This window comes from Panthera uncia, chromosome B1 (genome assembly GCF_023721935.1).
Source record: "Panthera uncia isolate 11264 chromosome B1, Puncia_PCG_1.0, whole genome shotgun sequence".
NCBI classification, from domain to species: Eukaryota; Metazoa; Chordata; class Mammalia; order Carnivora; family Felidae; genus Panthera; species Panthera uncia.
In genome coordinates this window covers 189697546-189722171 of record NC_064811.1, presented here as the reverse complement: position 1 = coordinate 189722171, position 24626 = coordinate 189697546, and positions in this window count along the sequence as shown.

Below are 24626 nucleotides of genomic sequence, written 5' to 3'. Positions count from 1 at the left end.
TGTTTAATCACTCTTAGAATATATTTTCTAGTTATTGATCTATTCAATTTTTCTGTATATCTTTTAGTACCACTTGATAACATATTTCAAAGAAAATACTTTTAATCTAAAATTTAATATGTTGTTACATACTTGTATGTAATGTATGATTACACCTTTTTATTTTTTAATTAAACTTTATTTTTTATTTCTCTTAATGTTTACTTATTTTTGACAGACAGAGAGAGAGGAAGAGAGAATGAGTAGGCGAGGGACAGAGAGACAGGGAGACAGAGCATCTGAAGCGGGCTCTGCATTGAGAGCAGAGAGCCTGATGGAGGCTCAAACTCATGAACTGTGATATCATGACCTGAGCCAAAATCAAAAATTTAACCCGTTGAGCCACCCAGGAGCTCAGGAATACTGGTTTTTAAAAATTGCATCTAGAATTGAAGTTCTTTCCTCTTTCATTATTCTGTTTGTGCTATTTATTATTATTATTCTTTATATAAAATATTTTAAAAAGTTAAAGTTGGCTTAGTATTTTTTAATCTGTACTTAAAAATAGCTCTTGTATTAATTTTCTAAATATATCTTGTATCTGTTTTCTGTTTTGTTTCTTCTTTAATTTTAAGGGGGCTATCTTTATTAATTTATTTGGGGGGATTTATTTTGTTCTTATCTAAGCTAGTTCAATGAATGATGGTATTAGACAGTCATCATTCACTTACTAAAATACACTAATAAAATATTAATGCTCATTTGACCTAAGATAATGAATGCCTGTGTATGACACATTTATTTAGAGAGAGATGTTTTTCATCTAGCCAAAACCTTTGTTAAAGACATATATTATCCATAATAAAAATGGAAGTGTACCTCCTGCCTGTATAAGTATGGTGTGACCTTGACCTCAGTCCCTTGTAATCCTAAAGGCATTTCAGTTGAGCCTGTGAAATCCATCCCACAGCAGCATTATGGTATTTTTGAAAGGCTTCGTCTACAACTCAGGAGACCCTTTAGAAAAAATTTGATATGTAAACATAAGGTGGGAGGCAACAAGGTTCTTAATTTAGGTGAAGCAGGAAAGTACTGAGAGGGTGAGACAGGAGGGTCACTTTAAATGATAGTCCATATCATGTCCAGCTGGTTTCTTTTTCTAAGAAAAATGGTGTGGGTCACATTTAGTTGGACATTTCAAACTCAGTGACAGAGATCATTATGAGCATTATTAAATAGAAACGCCCATCACTTCCCAATTCATTACTGGATTTGAATTTCCCTCTTCACTAGAAATAAACTTTATGGGACATGTTAAGACCAGCTAAAGAATATGGAAACATTTAGGCAAAATGTGAACATGTCGAGTTCATGTGGAAAAATTAAAAACAAATTTTTCCAGAAAACGTATTACATACTTACACTACGATTGTTGTGTTTTTTTTCCTCTGGTTCACATGCTCTCACGGTGTGCTCTGAAAATTACACTGTAATAATGTTACGCAAAACTATTTACGGGAACTGTACAAAAATTCACAGAAAACTAATAAAATGGTAAAAAAATGTTACTTGGAAAGCCAAGGTATGTATCTTCCTTCAGGACTCAGTGTTCTATTCCTTTGAGAAGAAACATGTTTTCAAGCTTCCATTTTTGAGTTTTGATCTATAAAGAAATGTGTCTTCAGTGTCCTAGGAATAGAGCATAAACTTGAAATTGTCTATTTTTCAATTATACTTTACCATTAAAATAGTGGTTTACAGTTTATAAAATGGTTTCTCATATATTACTGCACTAAGATTTTGACAATTTCAGGAAGAAGGTAAATGAGGTGTTCCCACTGTTGTACATAGGAGGAAGTTGAGATTGAAAACAGATGGACACTGCTTTGATTTTGGTATTCTAACTCCACTCCACTGCCTGGGACATCCCTAAATGAGCAGAAGTCCTATGCTAACCAGAGATAGACATATAGATCTTTTTTTTTTTTAATGTTTTTATTTATTTTTGAGAGAGAGAGAGAAAGAGAGAGGGAGAGAGAGAGCGAGAGAGCGAGGGAGGAGCACAGAGGAGGGGAGGAGCAGAGAGAGGGGGAGACAGAGATTCCCGATCAGGCTCCACACAGGCTCTCACCTCAGGACCTGAACTCAGGAACCTTGAGATCATGACCTGAGCGAAGTCAAGAGTTGGTTGCCCAACCCACTGAAGCACCCAGGCACCCCCATCACGATTTTCTTTTGAAGGAAAAAAAAAGGAAAAGAAAGAATTTGAATGTCACCTCTATCTCTGCCACCCAGTTGAGCCCACGTAGGGTGGTTTTGGATTTCGTTTTCCATTTTTGATCTAGAATTGCCTCCCAGCCACCTCTGCCATCCAGTGGGGCCAGGTCTCAGCAGGCTGTGGAATCAGTCTTGGTACTGATAGGTCGTTCTGTTCTTTTTCTGGTCCATGGTGATTTAAAAAAAAAAAACAAACAAAAAAAAACTTGAATGAGTTTTAAGTCTTTTTAAAAATCACTGAAGCTATCAGTGTAGTATTTGGGTTTTGGATGGGTAAATTAAGAAAAGCCTAACCTAAATGGAAATTTGTGTCTACTGCTTTGTTTCCTATGGCATAAACATAGTTTGTATATATAAATGTATCCATTTTACCCAAAGTAACGACTAGAACAGGAATCCGTCTTCTTACCACCAGTGGAAAAAGTTACCTACTAGGTTATCTCTATTCCTAGGCATTATCAAGCTTTAAAAATGTGGCCAGTCTTATTTAGTGAAAATGGCACGTGGTTTTGTTCTCTAGTCTTCTGATCGTGGTGAGATTAATCAACTTTCATGAGTTTATTAGCCATTTGTATTCCTACTTTGTTCCTACTTATATTTTATTTGGGGATGATGGCTTTTCTTTATCAGTGTATAGGAATTCATTTTAAATTATGGTTATAAATCCATATCCTGTTGTATAAGTTGTAGATGTATTTTGCCAATATGTAACCTAAGCATTAATTCTGAATATGCTGCTCAACTGACGCAAGGTGTGTGTGTTCACATCTGTCTACTTTCTCTTTTCTAACCTCTGGGATTCCTCATTATGTAAAGCTTTTAAGCATAGTGCCTGAAACTACATAAGCAATGCAAAATCATTAGCAGTCATTATTCTTTTTGGCTTTCGATGAAATTATCCTGAATTAGAGTTGAGGGCTTCATTTTAGTAGCAAATCTTTCTAAAGGCAGGTTCTCAAAATTCAGGGAAGGAGAAACTCTTCTACACTCATGTACTATATAATTAATAACCTAAGGAGCAGTTAGGTTCCCACAATTATTTCTGCTCATTTTAGTCTGTGATGGCATGGGGAGTTTTTCTGTCTCTTGAGTGCGAAGAATGATGTCCAAAGGTGGCTCTAATTTTATAATGTTTGGTGATAGGTTCACCCTCTCTACTTTGTTTTTCAGTCAAATCTCAACTAAAATTTTCTATCATTTTCATTTCCATCAATGACATAATTTAGCATGCTCTGTCATCATTATGGATATATTAATTTTCTTATATTATTTTTTTATTAGTTTAACCTGGTGTTTCAGAATTTAGGGGGAAGTTTTGGTAACCATACTTCAATCTCCAGTCTTGACCTAGATATTTAATTTCTTACCTTGATAAGCAAAAATCTCACTTTAGTTTTTTTTTTTTTTTAATTAGGAGATGAAAAAGGTACAACTATTTGTTGATGATAGCAAACAAATTTCAAAATATGTGACTCATAAGTTAAAGCAAAGGATATTTGAAGGACGCCAAGAAAATGCAGGTAAAAAGAAAGAAGGTTTGGCAACATATAAATAAGGAACACAGAAAGCCACAAAATGAGTTTCGTTCTTTATTGAAGATATGTAACATTCACCAAAATAAAATATACAGCACCGACTTTTTATGTATTGTATGATCATAGTGAACAAAAACCTCTAAGAAATAAAAGACAAATTTACAAAAAATATGAAAGTGAAACTTTATTACACAGTGCTAATATTTTCTTTAAATCAGTTATGAGGGGCGCCTGGGTGGCTCCGTCGGTTGAGCGGCCGACTTCGGCTCAGGTCACGATCTTGCTGTCCGCGAGTTCGAGCCCCGCATCAGGCTCTGTGCTGACAGCTCAGAGCCTGGAGCCTGTTTCAGATTCTGTGTCTCCCTCTCTCTGACCCTCCCCCGTTCATGCTCTGTCTCTCTCTGTCTCAAAAATGAATAAACGTTAAAAAAAAATTAAAATAAAAAAATAAATCAGTTATGAGCTAGGTAATTAAAGTACAATATGTAGGGGATCTAAATAACACTATAGCAGGGCGCCCGGGTGGCTCAGTCAGTTGGCCGTCCGACTTCGGCTCAGGTCATGGTCTCACGGTCCGTGAACTCGAGCCCCGCGTCGGGCGCTGTGCTGACTGCTCAGAGCCTGGAGCCTGTTTCAGATTCTGTGTCTCCCTCTCTCTGTGCCCCTCCCCTGTTTATGCTCTGTCTCTCTCTGTCTCAAAAATAAATAAACGTTTAAAAAAAATTTTTTAAATAAATAACACTATAGCTAAAAATCATATTTCATTTCTGAAAATGCATATTCATTTTCAATCACTGGATGGAAAAATGAAATATCTTAGACTATGAATTACGCTTTCATATAATTTATTTAGGAAAAATCGTGTAGACTTGTTCACTGACCATGTGATATAAATAAAACAAAATTTATAAATTAATTTTAACAGAAAACAGGACTTCTATCACCACAATCAGCATTACCATGTATCAAAATTTAGAAATCAGAGGAAAAAGAATACTAACTTAAAATGTATGTAGTGTGAGCGTAACCATTAATAGTAATGCATATGAGTCTTGAGTTATTAGATTATGAGGGAAAATGAATGGTCATAAAAGAAAAATCCAACTAAGACTTTTAAAACTGGAACAGCAAAACACCTAAAACAATGTTATAAAGTATTTAGTGAGAATTTTAGCTGAAATTAATACATTATTAAGAATAAAATTAGAAGCACTATATATTAATTACAAATCTGTTTCTAAAATGACTAAAAGTATACACTCAAATGTCAGAACAGTATAGAATGAAAAAATAAGAGAACAAAAACATTGGGGAACATAATGTTAGTATTATCATAGGTACAGATGATATTCATCTTATTTTTAAAATGATGATACCAATACTTTGTTACCAATAATTAAAAATCTCTGGGGCGCCTGGGTGGCTCAGTCCGACTTCGGCTCAGGTCATGATCTCACGGTCTGTGAGTCTGAGCCCCACGTCGGGCTCTGTGCTGACAGCTCAGAGCCTGGAGCCTGCTTCAGATTCTGTGTCTCCCTCTCTCTCTGACCCTCCCCCATTCATGCTCTGTCTCTCTCTGTCTCAAAAATAAAAAAAAAAAAATTAAAAAAAAAAAACCTTTAAAAAAATCTTTATGTAAAATTCTGTGTTCGAGAAAAAATAATTACCTAATTAGAGCAAAGGAATGAGAAAAGCAGTTGTATAGAAATTTATTAGAAAGAAAAATAAATAATATCAGCAAGTTGGGGGAGTAGGAGATACCAGTTTTAGTCCTTCTAAAAAACAACCTTGTCCAGTTTTTTATGGAATTGTTTTTTATTCTTTTAAAGAGACAATGCATGAGCATGGGACAGGGGCAGAGAGAGAGAGAATCTTCAGCAGGCAACATGGGGCTCGATCCCAGGAACTTGGGATCATGACCTGAGCCGATATTAAGAGTCCAATTGTGAACCTACTGAGCCACCCAGGAGACCCTGGGCAGTTATTTAAAAAGGTAAATAACCCTAGAAGGGCTCAAGTGTCCAATTAAAAAGAATAGTCACCCACTGCATTAAATAACAAAGAAAAATCACCTGAAAACAAAAATAAACAAAAACCTCAAAATTTGCATGAGATTTCAGTAGGATGTCCACAAACAAATTTAGTATATCTTTTTTCATTAATTGCCAGATAGAGTGTATTAATATTCACAAACATATCACAAATATAATTACATTGAGGTAAATTTGCAAGAAAATTGTTGAAGAAAGACATCATGACTATTAAACTTTTCTAAACTTTTGTATTAGAGACCAGATATATAAAGAGACCAGATTATATATTTGTCTATATGATTAAACAAATGATATTCATTGTATTAATTTTATTTCCAAAAAAAAAAGCCATGTCTGTTTTGTGTCTGCCCTGTCAGATCCACCTTCCTCTTGGCTCTTTTTTAAATTTTTTTAATGTTTATTTATTTTTGAGAGAGAGAGAGAGAGAGAGAGAGAGGGAGACAGAGAATATGAATCAGGCTCCAGATTCTGAGCTGTCAGCACAGAGATGCGGGGCTCCAACTCATGAACTATGAGATCATGACCTGAGCCGAAGTCAGACACTTAACCGACTGAGCCACCCAGGCGTCCCCTTCCTTTTGCCTCTTGTCCATTATGAGGGTAACCAGTATATGGAATACATCCAGGGGGCTTTCTTGTCCAGTGATTTCTGGTTGGGTTTAGCCAGTGAAGAGAGCTGGCAGGAGACTGGCAGGGGAAGGAGAATCTTCGTGGTTATTGACTTGCCCGTTGTCAGCATACTCACTTTAAGCTGGCTGGAACCCTAACTGGATGCCGCTGTGTGTTAAGGTACCGCATCAACCTACCGGGCTCCCTTTTCGGAGATCTGCTCACGTCTCTTCTGTGGCCTGAGGGTGGAAAAGCCTTCCTACTACCATTTCCAAGCATGCGCCCTTCCATATGTGATCCTTAATATGTAAAAATTCTTCACAACATCCTGCTTTAAGTATTCCATCTTCTTCCTCTTATAACCCTGACAGATTCGAAGGCATTTCTCTGTAAATGAATTTATAACTTTATAAAAATTCTAATCTTTTAGAACTTGTTGAAATAAATCTCCAGGTGATAATGTGATTTTTTTTTTTTTGGAAAATGTGGTATTTAAAAAAATTAAAATTGTATCGGCTGACTTCACTATTAAATATTAAACATAAACACAGCAATTGAAGCAATGAGGTAATAATTTAAAAATTACAAAGATAAATGTGCCAGGAAAAAAAAAAAAAAAAACAAAACCTAACTGTTTGTCTGTGGGAGAAGAGGAGAAACAGAAAGAGATCATAATATAGCACAATTATTTATAGACTTTTCCTATAATTGATATTTCAAGAAGAGCCCTTAATTTGAATCACTCCTGCTCAACCAGTCGTGAGGTAGAAATAAGAAAACAGAGAAGCAGTATAAAATATGACTATATTTGAAATCAGGAGAAATCCAAAGTCTGAGCCTTGGCTTTCACACCTTAAGAAGATGAGGAGATGAAAAGTTACCTGCAAAGGAATCTGAGAAGGAAAGAAAATTGGGAGATTTTACCTCAGAAATGGTGTAAATATGCAACAATGATAGTTATATAAATCATTCTTACTCTATTCAGTTGAGAGTATTGTAAACAGCTGGCAAACATCAGGCTTAGGAAATAATGATAGGGAGAAATATTCTCAATATAATTTAAATAGGGGCACCCGGGTGGCTCAGTCAGTTGAGCGTCTGACTTCACCTCAGTGCGTGATCTCACAGTCCGTGAGTTCGAGCCCCGCGTCGGGCTCTGGGCTGATGGCTCAGAGCCTGGAGCCTGCTTCGGATTCCGTGTCTCCCTCTCTCTCTGACCCTCCCCCGTTCATGCTCTGTCTCTCAAAAATGAATAAACGTTAAAAAAAATTTAAATAAATAAAACAGGTGACATGATACCTTGAGTATACTTTCATTTTTATTACTCTCTTTATGTTTGCACATAAATGTATTTTTGTATTATATATAAATGTTAAATTGTGAGATAGATATAATAGATTAATATATGACGTTTATGTTTATGCCGTTCTTTATTTCCAGAATTGCCTGCAATAAATACCTACTATTAGTATAATGATATAATAAATGCAACAAGATACAGGATTCCAAAATAAAATAAAACATGAAACGAATTGACTAAAAAGTCAGTGTTTGTTTAGAAAAACGTTTCTAGAATCATCTAGGCCAGAGAAAGCTATCAGAAGCCTAGAATAATGAACATTTTGATGGCCAACCTTTAGTTAACTAGATAAATGAAAATCATGGACATTGTGTTATTGATGTTTTACAGTGAAATTAAATTCAAACTTTCTTTATAATTAGATCATTCATCTGAAAGAGAGAAGATTTCTTTCTGAGGACCAAACTTACTATAAATGTGCAATGAGCAACTGATTCCTTAAGAAAATATACAACAGATTTTTGAAAAATTTTTATTAGAGTTAAACGATTTTTTAGGAAAACTATGGAGTTTGCACCTTGACTAATTTTCATGGTACAATCACAAATATGTAACCATAATCCAGTTTCAGAAGTAAAACTTTGCCACCACCACAGAGATCTCTTCTCATGCCTGTCTCAAAGCCAAATGCCCCCTTGGGGCGCCTGGGTGGCTCAGTTGGTTAAGCGGCTGACTTTGGCTCAGGTCATGATTTCACAGTTTGTGAGTTCGAGCCCCGCGTCGGGCTCTGTGCTGACAGCTCAGAGCCTGGAGCCTGTTTCAGATTCTGTGTCTCCCTCTCTCTGACCCTCCCCCGTTCATGCTCTGTCTCTCTCTGTCTCAAAAATAAATAAACGTTAAAAAAAAAAAGCCAAATGCCCCCAAAGTAACCACTGTGCTGACTTCTGTTATCATTGATTAGTTTTTCCCCTTCCTGTTTTGAACTTTATGTAACAAATCATAAAACATCTCCTTTCTTTGTGTCACGTTTCTTCCACTCAACATCTGTTTGGAAATTTTTGCAGTTTGTTCTGTTTGACAGTAGGTCGTTCATTCATTTGCATCGCTCTATAGTATTTCACTGGATGACTATAGCAACGTTTGTTTTTACATTGCTTTGTAGATGGCTATTTGAGTTGATCTTAGTGTATGTATAAATTGTGCTTCTGTGAACCTCCTTGTATAGGCCTTCAGTAAACTTATGTACATATTGCTATTGAGTATATTCCCAAAGGGGAATTGTCGGGCTGTGAGAAATGTATTTTCAGCATTAGTACCTGCTGCCAAACAATTTTCTCAGATACTTCTATGAAATTGTGATCTTACCAGCAGTGTATGGGAGTGCTTTAGTTCTTTGTTTTTAGTACCATATGCTATCATCTCTTCATTCCAGTTCTTCTGTGGGGGGTATAGTGGTAGCACATTGTGTCAATTTGCATTTATCTGGTGATGAACGTGGTAAAGGAGCTTATCCTGTTTACTTACACTTTGTATATCATCTTTCGTGCAGTACCTGTTTAAGCCTGAGAAATTTATGTCTTGGATTTTCTCTTATTTACTTGTTGATTCAAACATGCCTTGTGGAGGATACAATTTTTTTCCCCAAAAGGTGGTTTGCTTACTTGCTCTCTTGAGGGTATCTTTGGAGGTACAAGGATTCTTCATTTTTATAAAGTACAATTTATCTTTTTGAAATAATAGTGCTTTTGGGTTCCCCTTAAGTATTCTTTCCCTACCTAACAATCATAGAAATATTCTTCTATATTTTCTTCTAGAGGTTTATTAACATTCACGTTTATAAATAATGTTTAGATAGACAATCTGTCTATATACCTTTGTTTATGTTACAAGATAGGGATCAAGATGCATTTTTTCCATATGGATATTCAGTATTTCAGTCATTTATTTTAAAATATTCATTTCATACATGTTTATAGATGTATATACACACAGATCTCAATCTATGAATCTATTTGTGTATGTATAGGCATGTATATGCATCTTTATATTTGTATATATGTGTAGACAAGTACCGGTCATACACATACACACGTATGCACATTAGTATGTATAAGCCATATATGAATATATACATACTCACTTATAGCTTGTTACTTATTGATTATAAATAAGGTTATTTTTCTTCTCATTGCTGTAAAATGCACATTTTTTTTTTAATTTTAGAGAGAGAGCATGAGCAGGAAAGGGGCAGAGGGAGAGAGAGAGATAATTTCTAGCAGGTTCCAATTCCAGTGCACAGCTGGACACGAGACTGGATCCCACAATTTTGGGATCATGACCTGAGCTGAAACCGAGAGTCGGTCACTCAAGCAACTGAGCCACCAAAGTGCTCCTAAAATGCATTCTTGAGATGCAAAATACTTATTACTGGTGGGTGAATTTAGTTACTTAAAAGGCAGAATGAGCACAACTCTCTTACCTTTTATAGATTTTGAGTATTTAAGTATTATACTCTTTGCAACCACTGTGTACCATTGATGGGGTAGCTGTAATGAACATGCTGAGGAGACGACCTTTCCACATTAGAGGTCCTATGACATCTAAGACCATACAGGAGAAACACCAGGGTTTAATTTGTTCACCAGACCCTGATTCCACTGATTGCCATCTCACTGATTGTAAAATGAAATGCTAAATTACTAATCATAATAATAATGAGCAAACTTAGGAATTCAGTCAAGTTAGTACCGTGAAGTGAATACAAGCATACATAGTGCACTATAGTTTTCAGAGGTGTTAATGAGTGACAGACTATTGCTATCTTTATAGTGTTTGACTTTGAAGGATAGTAGACCCTGACAAGTCAAGGCAAGCATTAATTATTCTGGCAATAGAACCAAAGTTAATATTAGGATTTGGGTCTTAATTGTTGAATTTAACTAATCTCTAATGTCTTTTCAAGCTAAGAAAGTGTAAATAATGTTACACTAAAAAATATAAGCCTCAAAATTGGGGAATTAGGTAAGTTGTTGTAACATTATTGTAATATCACCATTACAGAGAAAATGAGGGGGTAAAGGAAAATAATCATCCTTGAAAAACATTTATTCAGGACTGTTAAATAAAAACATATAAACCTTAATGATAATTATTATTAGAAAAATAAGCCCTGAATTATCACTAGCCTTAGCAAATAATATCAGATACTATTCATAGTTTCTGTATTATTTTTACATTTCTCCGAAATTCATATTTGGGAATGCATTTATCCACCAAGTAACAAGACAGTTGCTTAGATAGTCATTGCAATGTAGAAGGCATGTCAATATAAAAGGATTCTTGAAATTGTAATTATTTGAATTTTGGGTAACAATTTGATTCCCACAATTAGATGCAAATAATACTCTTGAAAATGATACAGATATAACAAAGTCAAGACATATTGACTTCAATATGTTTAAACATCCACACTTAATTCCTTTTGATTGCAATTTAATCTTATTTCAGTCTTATTATTACACTTTGATTAGAATGCACATTTCACATCCATCTTGAATTATATCTTTGACTTAAACATCTCCTGCATGAGTGTCTTTTTTCTTTTCTTTTCTTCCTATTTAAGAGGCTACATTTTAATTAAAGATGTCTATTGATGGGAACACACCTACTCATTTTGAAAGGTAACTTTCTTGACAATATCAGAAAATGAAAGAGTATCATACATGAATTTCAGACCTTATTTAATCATCTTTCTCAATACTCTTCCCAATATCTTACTCGATATGAGCTTACTCACCCTGACAATGCCTCCATTTTTTTGTAAAATGGAAAGAATAAAAATGATATATTTGAATGCAATAAAGTAATCCATAGATTGAAGAGAGCTATAAATCTTCTGTGTAAAATTAGTTCAGGAAAACATACAATAAACTAACACCGTGAATAATTCAGTACCTATTCCAAAAAAAAATGTTCCATGTAGACTTTGCTAGTGAGTTCCCTTAATCTGTATCAATGTTATTCTTCATTCTCTTCATTCTATTCCTTATTCTTCATTTTATTAACAAGTATATTTCAGTCTTATGCATGTTATTGCCAGAACAGATGTTGTTGAAAAATATTTTATTGAGGTATAATTGACATACAGCACTGTGTAAGTTTAAGGTGTATAGCATAATTCAATTTACATATATTATGAACTGATTACCACAATAAGTTTAGTTAACATTCATCATCTCATATAGATTAAAAAAAAGAGAGAGAAAGACTTTTATTTTTCCCTTGTGATGAGAACTATGAGGATTTACTCTCTTGCATGCAGTTGTGAGAACTGTGGTCACCATGTTGTATGTTACAGTCCAGTACTTTATCTTAGAAATGAAAGTTTGTGCCGTTGACACCCTTCATCCAGTTTCCTTTCCCCACCTCACTCCACTCTCACCACTTATAACCATGAATTTGATCCCTTTGAGTTTTTGTTTTTGTTTTTTTTCAGGCTCACACATAAGTGAGGTCATACAATATTTGTCTTTCTCTGCCCGACTTATTTCACTCAGCAAGTTTGGTGTGTTAAGAAAAGAAGGGACCAAGTAGGACTGGATCCTACTGAACGAGAAGGAGAGAGATGGAAATAAAGTTGGGGAGCTGGCAAGAAACAATGACAAGAGGCTTTGAATGAAATAAAGCCATCTCAAAATTTAATTTTTTAAAAAGGCACTCTGAAAAGGAATGAGCTGAAAATCTTAGAATGAAAAATACCTTTATTACATTTTAAAAGAAAAAGTTAGGAGTTAGAATATATAATGTAACTATTAGGCTACTTGGTGTATACTGGAACCCCATGGATTAGAATTAATGTGCTAAAATATTGAACCAGAAAAAAAAAATCCTTGAATGTAAGTTGATAAGCAAAAAGAAGGAAAATCTGAGAGTGATGTGGAACATAGACTGATAACTTGAAACACTAGTCATACCATAACTCAAGAAGGAAGAATATATAGAGATCATTTGAGAGTGTTAAGGTATATAGTTGATCCCTCAAAAAAAAATGAGGGATTCATAAGATCCTTATAAAACGCATGTGACTATTTGTAGACTGTTCTTATAAATAAAAGGTAAAAAAATATACATACACCTTATTCTCACTTAAGAGGACTTCCTTAAACGTAATGGAGAATTCTGCTAACAGTCCATTTGGCTAGACTATACAGAATTTAATTTAAAAATTACACATTTATTCTCCTTGCCAAAAGCTACTTGCATAAATTTCTGACCCTAGAAATCACGTGCTACCCGCGGGCTTTCTGTAGGAGCCAGTGTCACGTAACAAAACCTGCATTCAACTACATAAACTTGTACTTCATGAACTCTCACTTGAGAGATTTGTTGTTTGCCCCTCCTGCTTATACTACCGCTGCATACACACTAATTCCGGGGTGTTCTGATCTTACTCAGTTCACAACAATTAATGGTGCTGTGAATCAGAACCATCTAATGCAATTGCTGGGTATCCCTCCCTCGGATCTACATAATACTGACCATAAAAAAGAGAACCTTTAAATCAACAATCTGTATTCTTTGTGACTCTTCCAGCTGATAATTCATCTGGCAAATAGCTTTGCAAATTTTGGCATGACAGCCCCTTTTCTGCCTTACGTTTAACTGGTTAGTCAAGCTGTCCACGGAGTCTCCCAATGGCAAAGCTCATTTCCTAAATGAGGTTGAACAATCACAGATTTGTTTCTAATTCAGGTAAGAGGAAACTAGCTGGAGTCAGGGTGTTACGAAGATGTGAAGGCAAATAAACAATGACAGCATTAACAAATCTCCAGGGCCTTTAATTTCTTCCATATGGTATATTATGATTGCTCCTGATTGGCTGAAATATTTAACCTAGAAAGAAATCTAAAAATAAAATATTTTTAAAGAAAGTGACTTTATAGTCTTTCTGCTTTTAATCCAGGAAGTTCATAATTACTGTATTTCTGTTAATACATTGTACTTAATCATAGTTAACATGAGGAAGACCGCATTTCTCTTTTGATTTGTCTGCTGTTTTGTTATAAGTCTGATGAACAAAAGGCCTTTCATGTTAGGTTTGCATTAGATACAATTTCATGCCAGACAAATGTAACTGTTTTTAACACCCTCTGTTTATTTTTTTAAAGTTTATTTATTTATAAAAAGATAATAAAGTTTATTTATTTATTTTGAGAGAGACAGAGATAGTACAAGCAGGGGGTGGGGTGGGGGTGGGAGCAGAGAGAGAGGGAGAGAGAGAGGATCCCAAGCAGGCTCCACAGTGTCAGCACAGAGCCCTATTTGGGGCTTGAACTCATGAACCTTGAGATCATGACCTGAGCCAAAACCAAGAGTCGGACGCTTAACCAACTAGGCCACCCAGGCACCCAACAACCTCTCCTTTATTACATGGATCGGTAAACATTTATAATTCTTCCTAGTCATCATAGGAAATCAAAAGATGATTTAGTTGCAGAAGATGGCAAAACAGTTGATTCTTCCGAATCCAGAGTCCGAATTTAAGAAAGGCAAATGAGTTTTTAAAGGAGACAAGATATATACTTAAGTCATAAATATGTAAAAGAAATAAAGTTAGTATTTTCATAATGCACAGTGATAAGAAACAATTATTTGTAAACTTTGCCTTTAAAAATAGGGATTCAAGAACATGCCAGAAGTATAGAAAGTTAGCAATATTTGGATAATAAAAAGTAAACTCTGCTATGTAGCCACAAAGTGGCTAGTTATTTTTGAAAAAAGGAACTAAATTCTCATTCTCTTTTTTTTTTTTTGGCTATTATTTAAGTAACAATTTGCAGAAAAGGATTTATTAGCCACCTTTTCTAATATTAATCACATAGACCTATAAATTTACATGTATACACATATGTAGATATGTAAAATTTATAAATCTATAAATAGATCAATTTAAAGCCTTTAACATTTTAAATAACTAACAACTATCTATCAACATATGTAACAACTGTAAAATAAGGCAATATTATTTAATAATGCATTTACTGTTTTAATAAATTATGACTATTACCTCAATAAGGGAATAATTTGCCTGTCTACACATTTATAACTTTCTGTAACCTATATATCCTGTGGTTTTAACACTTGCTTAGTTTCAAGTATTCCCATTAATTAAAATCTTTAACCCAAAGCAATTCACTCTGTTTTCTCCAAACACAAGAGAAAACTAGACAAAAGGAAACACGAACAATTTTTTTCATGAGCAAAAATTTCATGTCACTTAAATTTCAAGGTGACAAAAATGAGAATAATTATAATAATATTCAAAGGCATTTGTATAAAGTTTTACAGCTTTACTACTAAATAAGAATAAATTATAACTAGGTTCAGTGATCACTGATTTGTTTCTTATTCTTATTTAGAAATTGGAAAGCTATCCTAAGATTATATTTTAATTAACTCAATTTAACATTTTCTAAGTTTTTATAGTCAACAGGAAGGCCTGTATACACAATTTCACTAACACTTTTTAAATTGTTTGTATTATGATGACATTTCACAAGCTTAAACGCTTTCAAAATATCCTTTATTATAATTCCATATAGCTAACCACAAACTATTATCTTTTTTAAAACCTTAAACATAAGAAAACAATTATAGCATATTTGACTCATAAAATTGATATAATTTAGAAGGTGTTTGTATGTAGTTTAACCCTATTCTTCTTGTAGTACAATATTTTCATTACATTATTTTCATATATCAAAACCAGGGAAGAAAAATGGAATTGTCTTTGAATCAACATTGTTAACTTACTGTAATTTTCTAAGTTTAATTCTAGTATTTCAAATATTCCATGAAATATTAATAATTTATAAACTTCTAAATTAATGACCACATTTCAAGGACTCAATCAGGCCAAAATCTGCATGCCCTGGTTTTCTTATTTTGAAACCTAGTAACCATGGCCATAATTTAAAAAAAAAAAAATCATGATTAAATTATTTTTCTTCTTTCAGTTCAAGCTTTTAGAAGGAAGAAATTTAAAGAGGAGTAAATGTACATAAAGTATTATACATTTAACATTTTCTCTTCACTTTTAGCAAGAATGGAACTACTACATTTTAACTAATCCTTTTATTTACATTAATGACAACTACCCATGTCAGAAAGATGGTTTGGTTTGTTTGTTTGTTTGTTTGTTTGTTTTTTGCTTGTTTCCTCTTAAAGTTTCATTAACTTCTAAATCATTTTCATGGCCTTGCCAGCTAGCTATTTTCAGCAAAATTTTCATATCTGCTACCTCTACCAAAAGAATGGACAGATTGATAGAGAGGCAAGAGAGAAATGAAATGATAAGAAGAAATGAAGTAGCAAGGATAAATCTGAAACTATCAATATCAACTTTTCTCTTGTTGTCCTAGGATTTGTGAAATTTTTAACAATGGCACACAGATTCAAATGTGACCCAGATTTTAGGTCCATTTTTAGTCAATATTTCCTTTAAATACAGATTGCATTCTTAAGGAATATTGATTTTATATTTTGCTAGGACAAAGGAAGACCAATTCTGATAGTCTCAATGTAAACATCAGAACCCAGGCAAATTCCCTTGTAGGTTTGAGAGAGATGGCCTTCCCTTTGAACTAGTAGAGATGCAGAGGGTCTCTACTGAAACAAGAGACCTGGTTCATAACAGCAAGGGTTTCAGACAAATCCTAGTGGAAACTCTAGTTTTGCTGAAGTCCATCAGCCAAAGAACACTGAGAAAACACTTGTCATCACGTGACTTTATTAACTTGCCATAGAAAACAAGAATTTACCAAAGAAGTGGAGTGTCCCAGTCAGAGGGAATTATAAGGTGATTACTATATAATTATGACTCATCATAACTCTTAGTAGAATTCAAAGAAAAGGAAGTCATTGCTGAAATGGGATCTGCTGGGAATTGCAGCATTTAGGAGATTAGATATATTAATAATCCTTATCAAGAGGAAGCAGTAACATTGCAAGGCTGGGGTTGTCAGAAATGAGAGTAGTCAGACATGTTACCTGAGAGATGAGTATATTTATTTAAATAATGTCAGTGTCCTTGGTTGTGTGTCCAGACAAGATTTAAAGAGTCATCTTGTTTTTTCTTGTTCTACCATAGTCAAAATGTGTCTGGTTATTGCTGATATTTTTTAGAAATGACTTATGATCAAGAGGAAACATCATAGCCTAGAGACTGGTTACCACTGGCCAAGTGGCCAACTGTTGGCTGGCAGGGTTGTTGTTGTTGTTGTCACTGTTCTTTCTTTGTTTGCTTTTTCTTCTTAGTATTATGTTGTCAGACTGTGGAAATTATTTGTGAGATAATAGAAATGATTAATGTGTTGGTTGAAATGATAACTAGATTTCTTGGAGAAAAAAAAGATATAAGATGGATACAATTTGAATTCACAGTATCAACAAAAATCCCCAATGTATTTTAATTTTTTTTTAAGTATGTACTTTATAGTTCTACCTGCTGAATAGGAATAGATACAAAGGTCAAGTCAGCATTCGTAAATTCATTTAGTGATCAGATTGTGGCCTCTATGTACTAGTTTCCAATTAAAGAAACCAAAAGTCTTATGAGAAACAACTAACTCTAGGGGCACCTGGGTGGCTCAGTCGGTTAAGCATCCGACTTCGGCTCAGGTCATGATCTCGCAGTCCGTGAATTCGAGCCCCACGTCGGGCTCTGTGCTGACAGCTCAGAGCCTGGAGACTGTTTCAGATTCTGTGTCTTCCTCTCTCTCTGCCCCTCCCCTATTCACGCTCTGTCTCTCTCTGTCTCAAAAATAAATAAACGTTAAAAAAAAATTTAGAAACAACTAACTCTAGACCTGGGTCTGAAAAGTAAATAAAGTAAACACTGAATTTCTAGTCATATCACATAGTAAATAAGTTATCGATTACAATTAAAGGTTTGTCAAGAAGAAACATCAATTTCTATCTTGACTTTTGACCAAAGAAAGACCATGTTAAGCATCAGATTTTAGGTCCTTGAAATATTTAACTTTTCCCAGAAGTTAAATCAGCTCAGTTGGCTATATTATCTCCAACTTGCATTTAGAAAAAGAAAACATACTTAATATTCAACCAGATAGTCAATATGTTCTAATATCCTATGGTCTTGATTTGCTTATTCTAAGAATGGATTGAGGAGTTTTACTACTGGAAAGCTACCTTTCGCTGGGGCAGTTATTGAAGAACTTTTTAAAGCCTTGCCTTTTAACCCAAAAAATTCATTTTTCATAGTCTTCAGGAACAATACAAGAAAAGAATAGATTTAAAACTAAAATTTGTCCAAGTTCCCGGGGGCTCTGGAACTCCTGTGGCCTAAACCTGTTGCCATAACCTCTTCCCTTGTGAGTTAGTAACAGGCTGCATCATGAATTTGAGAATTTTTCTACTGATCTTAGACTGCCCTAATGCAAAATAGTATGGCTAACTACTGCAAAAAACTCATATGGTGCATACAGTTTTATGATCACTGTATAGAAGAGCATTTTCAAGACACTGAAAATGTTTACCTAGCAGCCCTTACCTGGCCTGAAATTGGAGGACTGTCTTGTGATAGAAACATCCTAGAGTGTATTTGTGTCTCAGTGGAAAAGACCTTGACACGAACTGTTAACTATGGCAATGATACAGCCATAGGATGCTAATCCTTGGATTCTTGCTTCCTAGATCAAAAGGTATTTGCTCTCTTTTATAGATCATTGGCCTTTCATTTGTTCATGAAAAGCTGAGATGAGGGATTCTTAGGAGTCCTCCAGAACGTTATGAACATTGGGAGAAAGAAACCTAACCCTGAATGCTTTTATCAAGCAGCTGTTGACATGATATACATACATCTTACCCAAGTTGATGAACTAGATTGTTTTTCTGGTAGATTCGCTCCTTTTTTCCCCCTCTTTGGTTTACTACTAATCTTACCTAGTATTAATTAAGTGGTGGCACTTCTCAGCAGTCTCTTAAATGTTGTTTGGGTTTTTTTATTTTTCTTTGTTGTTTGTCTTAATACTTGTACCTATTTTTACTCTTTACTTTGAATCCCTTAAGGGTTTCTTTAACCATCTTAGGAAAGGCAAGACTCATGTGCATTTTTCTATAACCACAGATACTACACTGAATTTGAGCAATTACTGAATTTGTCATCCCCATTTGATGATCTCCGACAAAATTTTAATTCTGATGAAATCTTTTTAGAAGATGGATTTTCTCCCATAGGCTCCCTATAAACTTTGTGTTTCCCTCACATTATTAATCTAACCCTTCACTACTGTATACATTTTGATTACAAGTCAAATAAAATATTTCTGCTAAAATCATTATAGCAGAACCAGACTTACTTAAGGTGGGGACCCAAATTGTGTAGTCTGTTCTGTCATTCCACTGTGTTCCCTCCAGGATTTTTAGTCAAAACCTATCTAAGTCTTCTCAGAAAACCTACATGGCTTAAGTAAACAATATTTAACTCACTCTTGTTATGGTAAATGATATGTGCATGGCCAATACTGTCTGTGACCACTAACCCACTAATGTACTTCTCCTTAGGTAGACAATATTTCTTTATCAAGTAATTAAAATTCATTTGCCTACGTGTTTTTGTAAATATTTTAGAAAATCGGATAGATACATAGGTAGGAAGGTTAGTAGGTAGAAAGATAGATAGATAGATAGATAGATAGATAGATAGATGATAAACTTATCATCTGTAAATCAAATGAAAGATCCATGACTACATGGAAAGAAAAGTCTTGTCTCTAAAACCAACCCAGAAGAACTGTCAGATGTGTGTTCATTTTGACTTGGGTTTCAGGCCCTTGGTTTACAGACTATCATGAATATTAATAATAATTTGGTTGAGGTAATTACATGTAATGGTTTATACATTTTTAAATTTTTTTATGTTTTTTTTGAGTGGGAGAGAGACAGAGTGAGAGAGGCACAGAGAGACAGGGAGACATAGAATCTGAAGCAGGCTCCAGGTTCTGAGCTGTCAACACAGAGCCTGACGCAGGGCTCGAACTCTTGAACCATGGGATCATGACCTGAGCCAAAGTTGGACGCTTAACCGACTGATCCACCCATGCACCCCTATCCCTTTATTATTAAAGTCTTAAATATTACTTGACAAGAACTGTGAAGAATCTAAGATTTTACCCTACCTGTAAGCTAACCAGAGTTGTTTGCCATTTTTTGTGGATGCTGGCAGAAGACATGAGACTCTCAATCAGAGATGAGGACTTTATTATTCAGGGCATAGCCCATGACAAAAATTCCACATTCACGTCATTCCCTTTGCACCCAAGTTACAGAGGTTGGCCCGCATGAATGATACACATACCATTGGTTTGCATCCAAGCTGAAAATCTTTTTGTTGAGATACCACCAAATGGTCTTTTAAGCGACTGCACGTAGTCTTCACAACTCTGCTCCATAAGTAAACAGTATCTTTATTAGAGTGGATAGCACTTTGCTATGTGAGTAGACACCATCTCTATCTTTCAAGGCATTTTGCTATAAAGATATTCTTTGTTCACTTATTTATAAATATTTTCAATAAAAATTTTATGTATTTAAGGTATACAACGTGATGACTGATGTTCATATACATAGTGAAATGATGACTACAGTTCAGCTAATTAACGTATCATCTCCTCACATAGTTACTGGTTGTTGTGTGTGATGAGTGCACCTGCAATCACCTCTCTTAACATATTTCTAGTGTTCAATATAGTATTAAGTATAGTCATCATGCCTGTACATTAGACCTCTAGATTTATTCATCCTCCATAACTGCCTTAGACCAACATCTCCCAATTTCCCTGACACCCTCAGCCCCTAGTAATTACTATTCTACTCTCTGCTTTTATGAGTTTGACTTTATATTTAGGTTTCCACATATAAGTGAGGTGATTACAGTACCTGTCTTTCTCTATATGGCTTATTTCACTTAGCATAATATCCTCAATGCCCTCCCATGTTGTCACAAAAGGCAGGATTTCCTTTTTATTTATGGCTGAACAATATTCCAGTGTATATATCACAGCTTCTTTATTGATTTGTCCGTTGACATACACTTAGACTGTTTCCATATTTGGCTGTTATGAATAATGCTACAATGAACATGGGAATACAGGTAATTTTTTGATATCCTGATTTCATTTCCTTTGTTTATATACCCAGAAGTAGGATTGCTGGATCATATGGTACTTCTCTTGTCAGGTTTTTGAGGAACCTCCATACTGTTTTCCATGGTGGCTGCACCAACTTACCTTTCCACAAAGAGTGCACAGGGTTCCTTTTTCTCCACATCCTGACCACTTGTTATCTCTTGCCTTTTAGATAATAACACTCTTAAGAAATGAGAGGTGATATCTCTCTGGGTTTGATTTGTATTTTCCTGATGATCAGTGCTGTTGAGAAATTCTCCGTGTGCTGTTGGCCAGTTTTATGCCCTCTTTGGAAAAATGTCTATTGATATACTTTTCCCACTTTTTAACCAGGTCATTTAGTTTCTTGACATTGATTTGTTTCAGTTCTTTATATATTTTGGATATTAACCTCTTATCAGACATATGGTTCACAAATGTTGTTACTTCCCATAGGTTGTCTCTTTATACAAATATTCTTAAAAATTAAGTACAAAAATACAAAAACTATCCATGCCTCTTCTAATAAGTGCAGAAATAAAAGGCAAATGAAAAATTGTCTCTAGCACTCTAGAGCTGACATTACATCAGACTCTTCAATAGATAGTCATGCAACAAAAGAAACAAAAATGTGTAAGTCTAGTCCAACAGCAGACAATGTTCCCTTACAATCCCCAGACCACAAAATATGAGGAACATCGTAGGTCTGAACCCTACAGGTTAAACTCCTCTGCCCTTTTGCTTCATTTGTCCTTGGTTAAAGTAGGAAGATTGAGAGGGGGAAATTTTGTCTGGGAGCCAACAGAGGGCAGCTAGGCCATGATCTTTCATCCTGAAGAGGAATAATTTCCAGGGAGCATTAACAATAATCAGACAAGATTCCCTACTTGATCATGCAAGAATATGGAAACAAGATCTCTCAGTAATTACCTCTAAACAGAGGTGTCTGTGGGGCTCAGCCAGTGTGACATCTAACTGTTGATTTTGGCTCAGGTCATGATCTCACAGATTTGTGATTTCGAGCCCCGCATCAGTCTCTGTGCTGACAGCATGAAGCCTGCTTGAGATTCTCCCTCTCTTTCTGTCCCTCCCCTGCCCGCATTCTCTCTGTCTCTCTCAAATTAAATTAAAAAAAAAAAAAGAAAATTATAAAAAATATATAGTAATCACATCTAAACAAGGTCAATATACAATCACATTAATAACCTAGTATTTCTTTCCTCCAGCTCATATAAGTTACTGCTGGCTTATTAACAATGATAACCCTAGCCAGGTGATATTCCTCCAGTCTTTCAATAAAATGTTTTAAGACAACCAATCACTGAGTTGTCCTAGTCAGTCAAGAGCTAATTGTTTTCCCAGACTTCCTCCAAAAACTTTAACATATTATATAACAATAAATCACATAGCAAACATCTCCCAACTCTCTCTTGCTCCAATATTCCATGGTTCCTCCAGTGTGTACTTTCCTTGCCAGCAATTCACTAAACGTAACTTTGTTTGTATTTGGGTGTTTTCTTGGTAAACATTGACTAGTGGTCTTCCAAATGCCAGCACTATCACCAAAGTTATAAGAACTAAACGGTATTAAATTTTGGATTTTAAAACTTTTCATTTTTAACATTTTTCCTCTCAGTGTCTATCTTCTTATGTATATCAAGTTATTTTACTGCGTTATTTAAGTCATCTGAAATTGTTCCTTTCTGTATGATTAAGTCATGAATTTACTATATAGTTGGATTCTTTAGTTTTCCTTTGCTTTTAATTTGTAGGCATTGCTTTTGTTTAAAAAAAGTCATTAATGTTGTGTTTAATTTTTTTTTTAATTTTTTTTCAACGTTTTTTATTTATTTTTGGGACAGAGAAAGACAGAGCATGAACAGGGGAGGGGCAGAGGGAGAGAGAGACATAGAATCGGAAACAGGCTCCAGGCTCCGAGCCATCAGCCCAGAGCCTGACGCGGGGCTCGAACTCACAGACCGCAAGATCGTGACCTGGCTGAAGTCGGACGCTTAACCGACTGCGCCACCCAGGCGCCCCTGTTGTGTTTAATTTTTTAATAAATTATTATAGTTCCCCAAACAAGTATAAGATAAATATATTCAGAAATATCTATCTTATAATTTTGTGCCCTCCATCCGGCTCTCTCCTTTACCCATATATAAGAATTGGAGCATACTTAATGCACTTTTATTTTTAATTTTTTTAACGTTTATTTATTTTTGAGACAGAGAGAGACAGAGCATGAACAAGAGAGAGGCAGAGAGAGAGGGAGACACAGAATCGGAAGCAGGCTCAGGCTCTGAGCCATCAGCCCAGAGCCCGACGCGGGGCTCGAACTCATGGACCGCGAGATCGTGACCTGAGCTGAAGTCAGACGCTTAACCGACTGAGCCACCCAGGCGCCCCTTAATGCACTTTTAAAACTCCATTTTGCATTTTTTCCTAACCCTCTGGTACTTTCCTTCTGATACCATTAAGAGGTATTTTGTATTACTGTTTAGAACTTCATAGTACTCTACCTTCCTTACTATAGTGTATCATAGTTTATTTAACTAGTCCCCTAATTATGAGCAAAGATTTTTTCCCCTATGTGGGGCTATTACAGTTAGTGCTGTAACAGAAAGAATGCATATCTCTTTATGTTGTTGCAGGTTAACCTTCAGAATCAAATAATAGAAGTGGTATTAGTGAGCCAAAAACGAAATGCATATGATGTTTCGCTAACTATTTCTAAATTTTCTTCCATAGAAGTTATGCTCTTTTAATAGGAATTTTACCATTTTATGCAGGAATTATACCACTGTGCCCAGTAATACTGCAGAAGAATACCTCCCTTCTCATGCCCTCACCAGCAAAGTTCTACATCAGGTTTTTGGACTGTTGACAATACGACAGGTAAGAATTGATACTTCGTGGAGCTTTAATTTGACTTTTTCTTATTTTGCATGTGGTTGACATTTTTATAGGTAAAAGTTAAATTTTCATTCATTTATCTCTAATGGATCTGTCTATATATCTTCTTTATTTTCTGTTAGGTTTTATCCTTTTCCTCTGTATTTGAGACTATCTTTATATTCAGGACATTAACCTTTTTTTTTCTGTTCTATAAGTGACTTGTATTAATAGTAGTTTGGTATCACACATCTTTTATAAAATTGTATTTTACTATAACATATCTTTAGGCTTGAAGTATTTTATGGATTACCCTATTTTGCTTCTCCACAACAAAATGCATGCATAAATTCTTATATATTTTTATGAGTAATTAGAAAATACTAAAACATGGTGTTTGGAAATGCAACTCATAGTGAGATGGTTGAGGGACTGTAACTCACTGTGCCTGAACCAAAAAACAAAAAAAAAAAAAAAAGAAAGAAAGAAAAAAAAAAAAGACTTCAGTGACCCTACTAGTTCTATCACTTTATTTCACATTTACATCTCTAGGAAAGTTATCATAATAAGATTCAAGATGTGTTTATATTCTAAACAATGGGTATAGGATAAATGTGAACTGAGAATGAAAAGGAGAACCCTCTAATACCTTGCTCGTATGTATGTTCTTAAGCAAAGGAACTTCAGAAAAACTACACATGGAAGTTGAGAATCTGACAGATAATTTCTCCAGAACTACTTGTGTCCACACCCCTTTTGGAATATGTCCATGAATTGCCAGATTATACACACT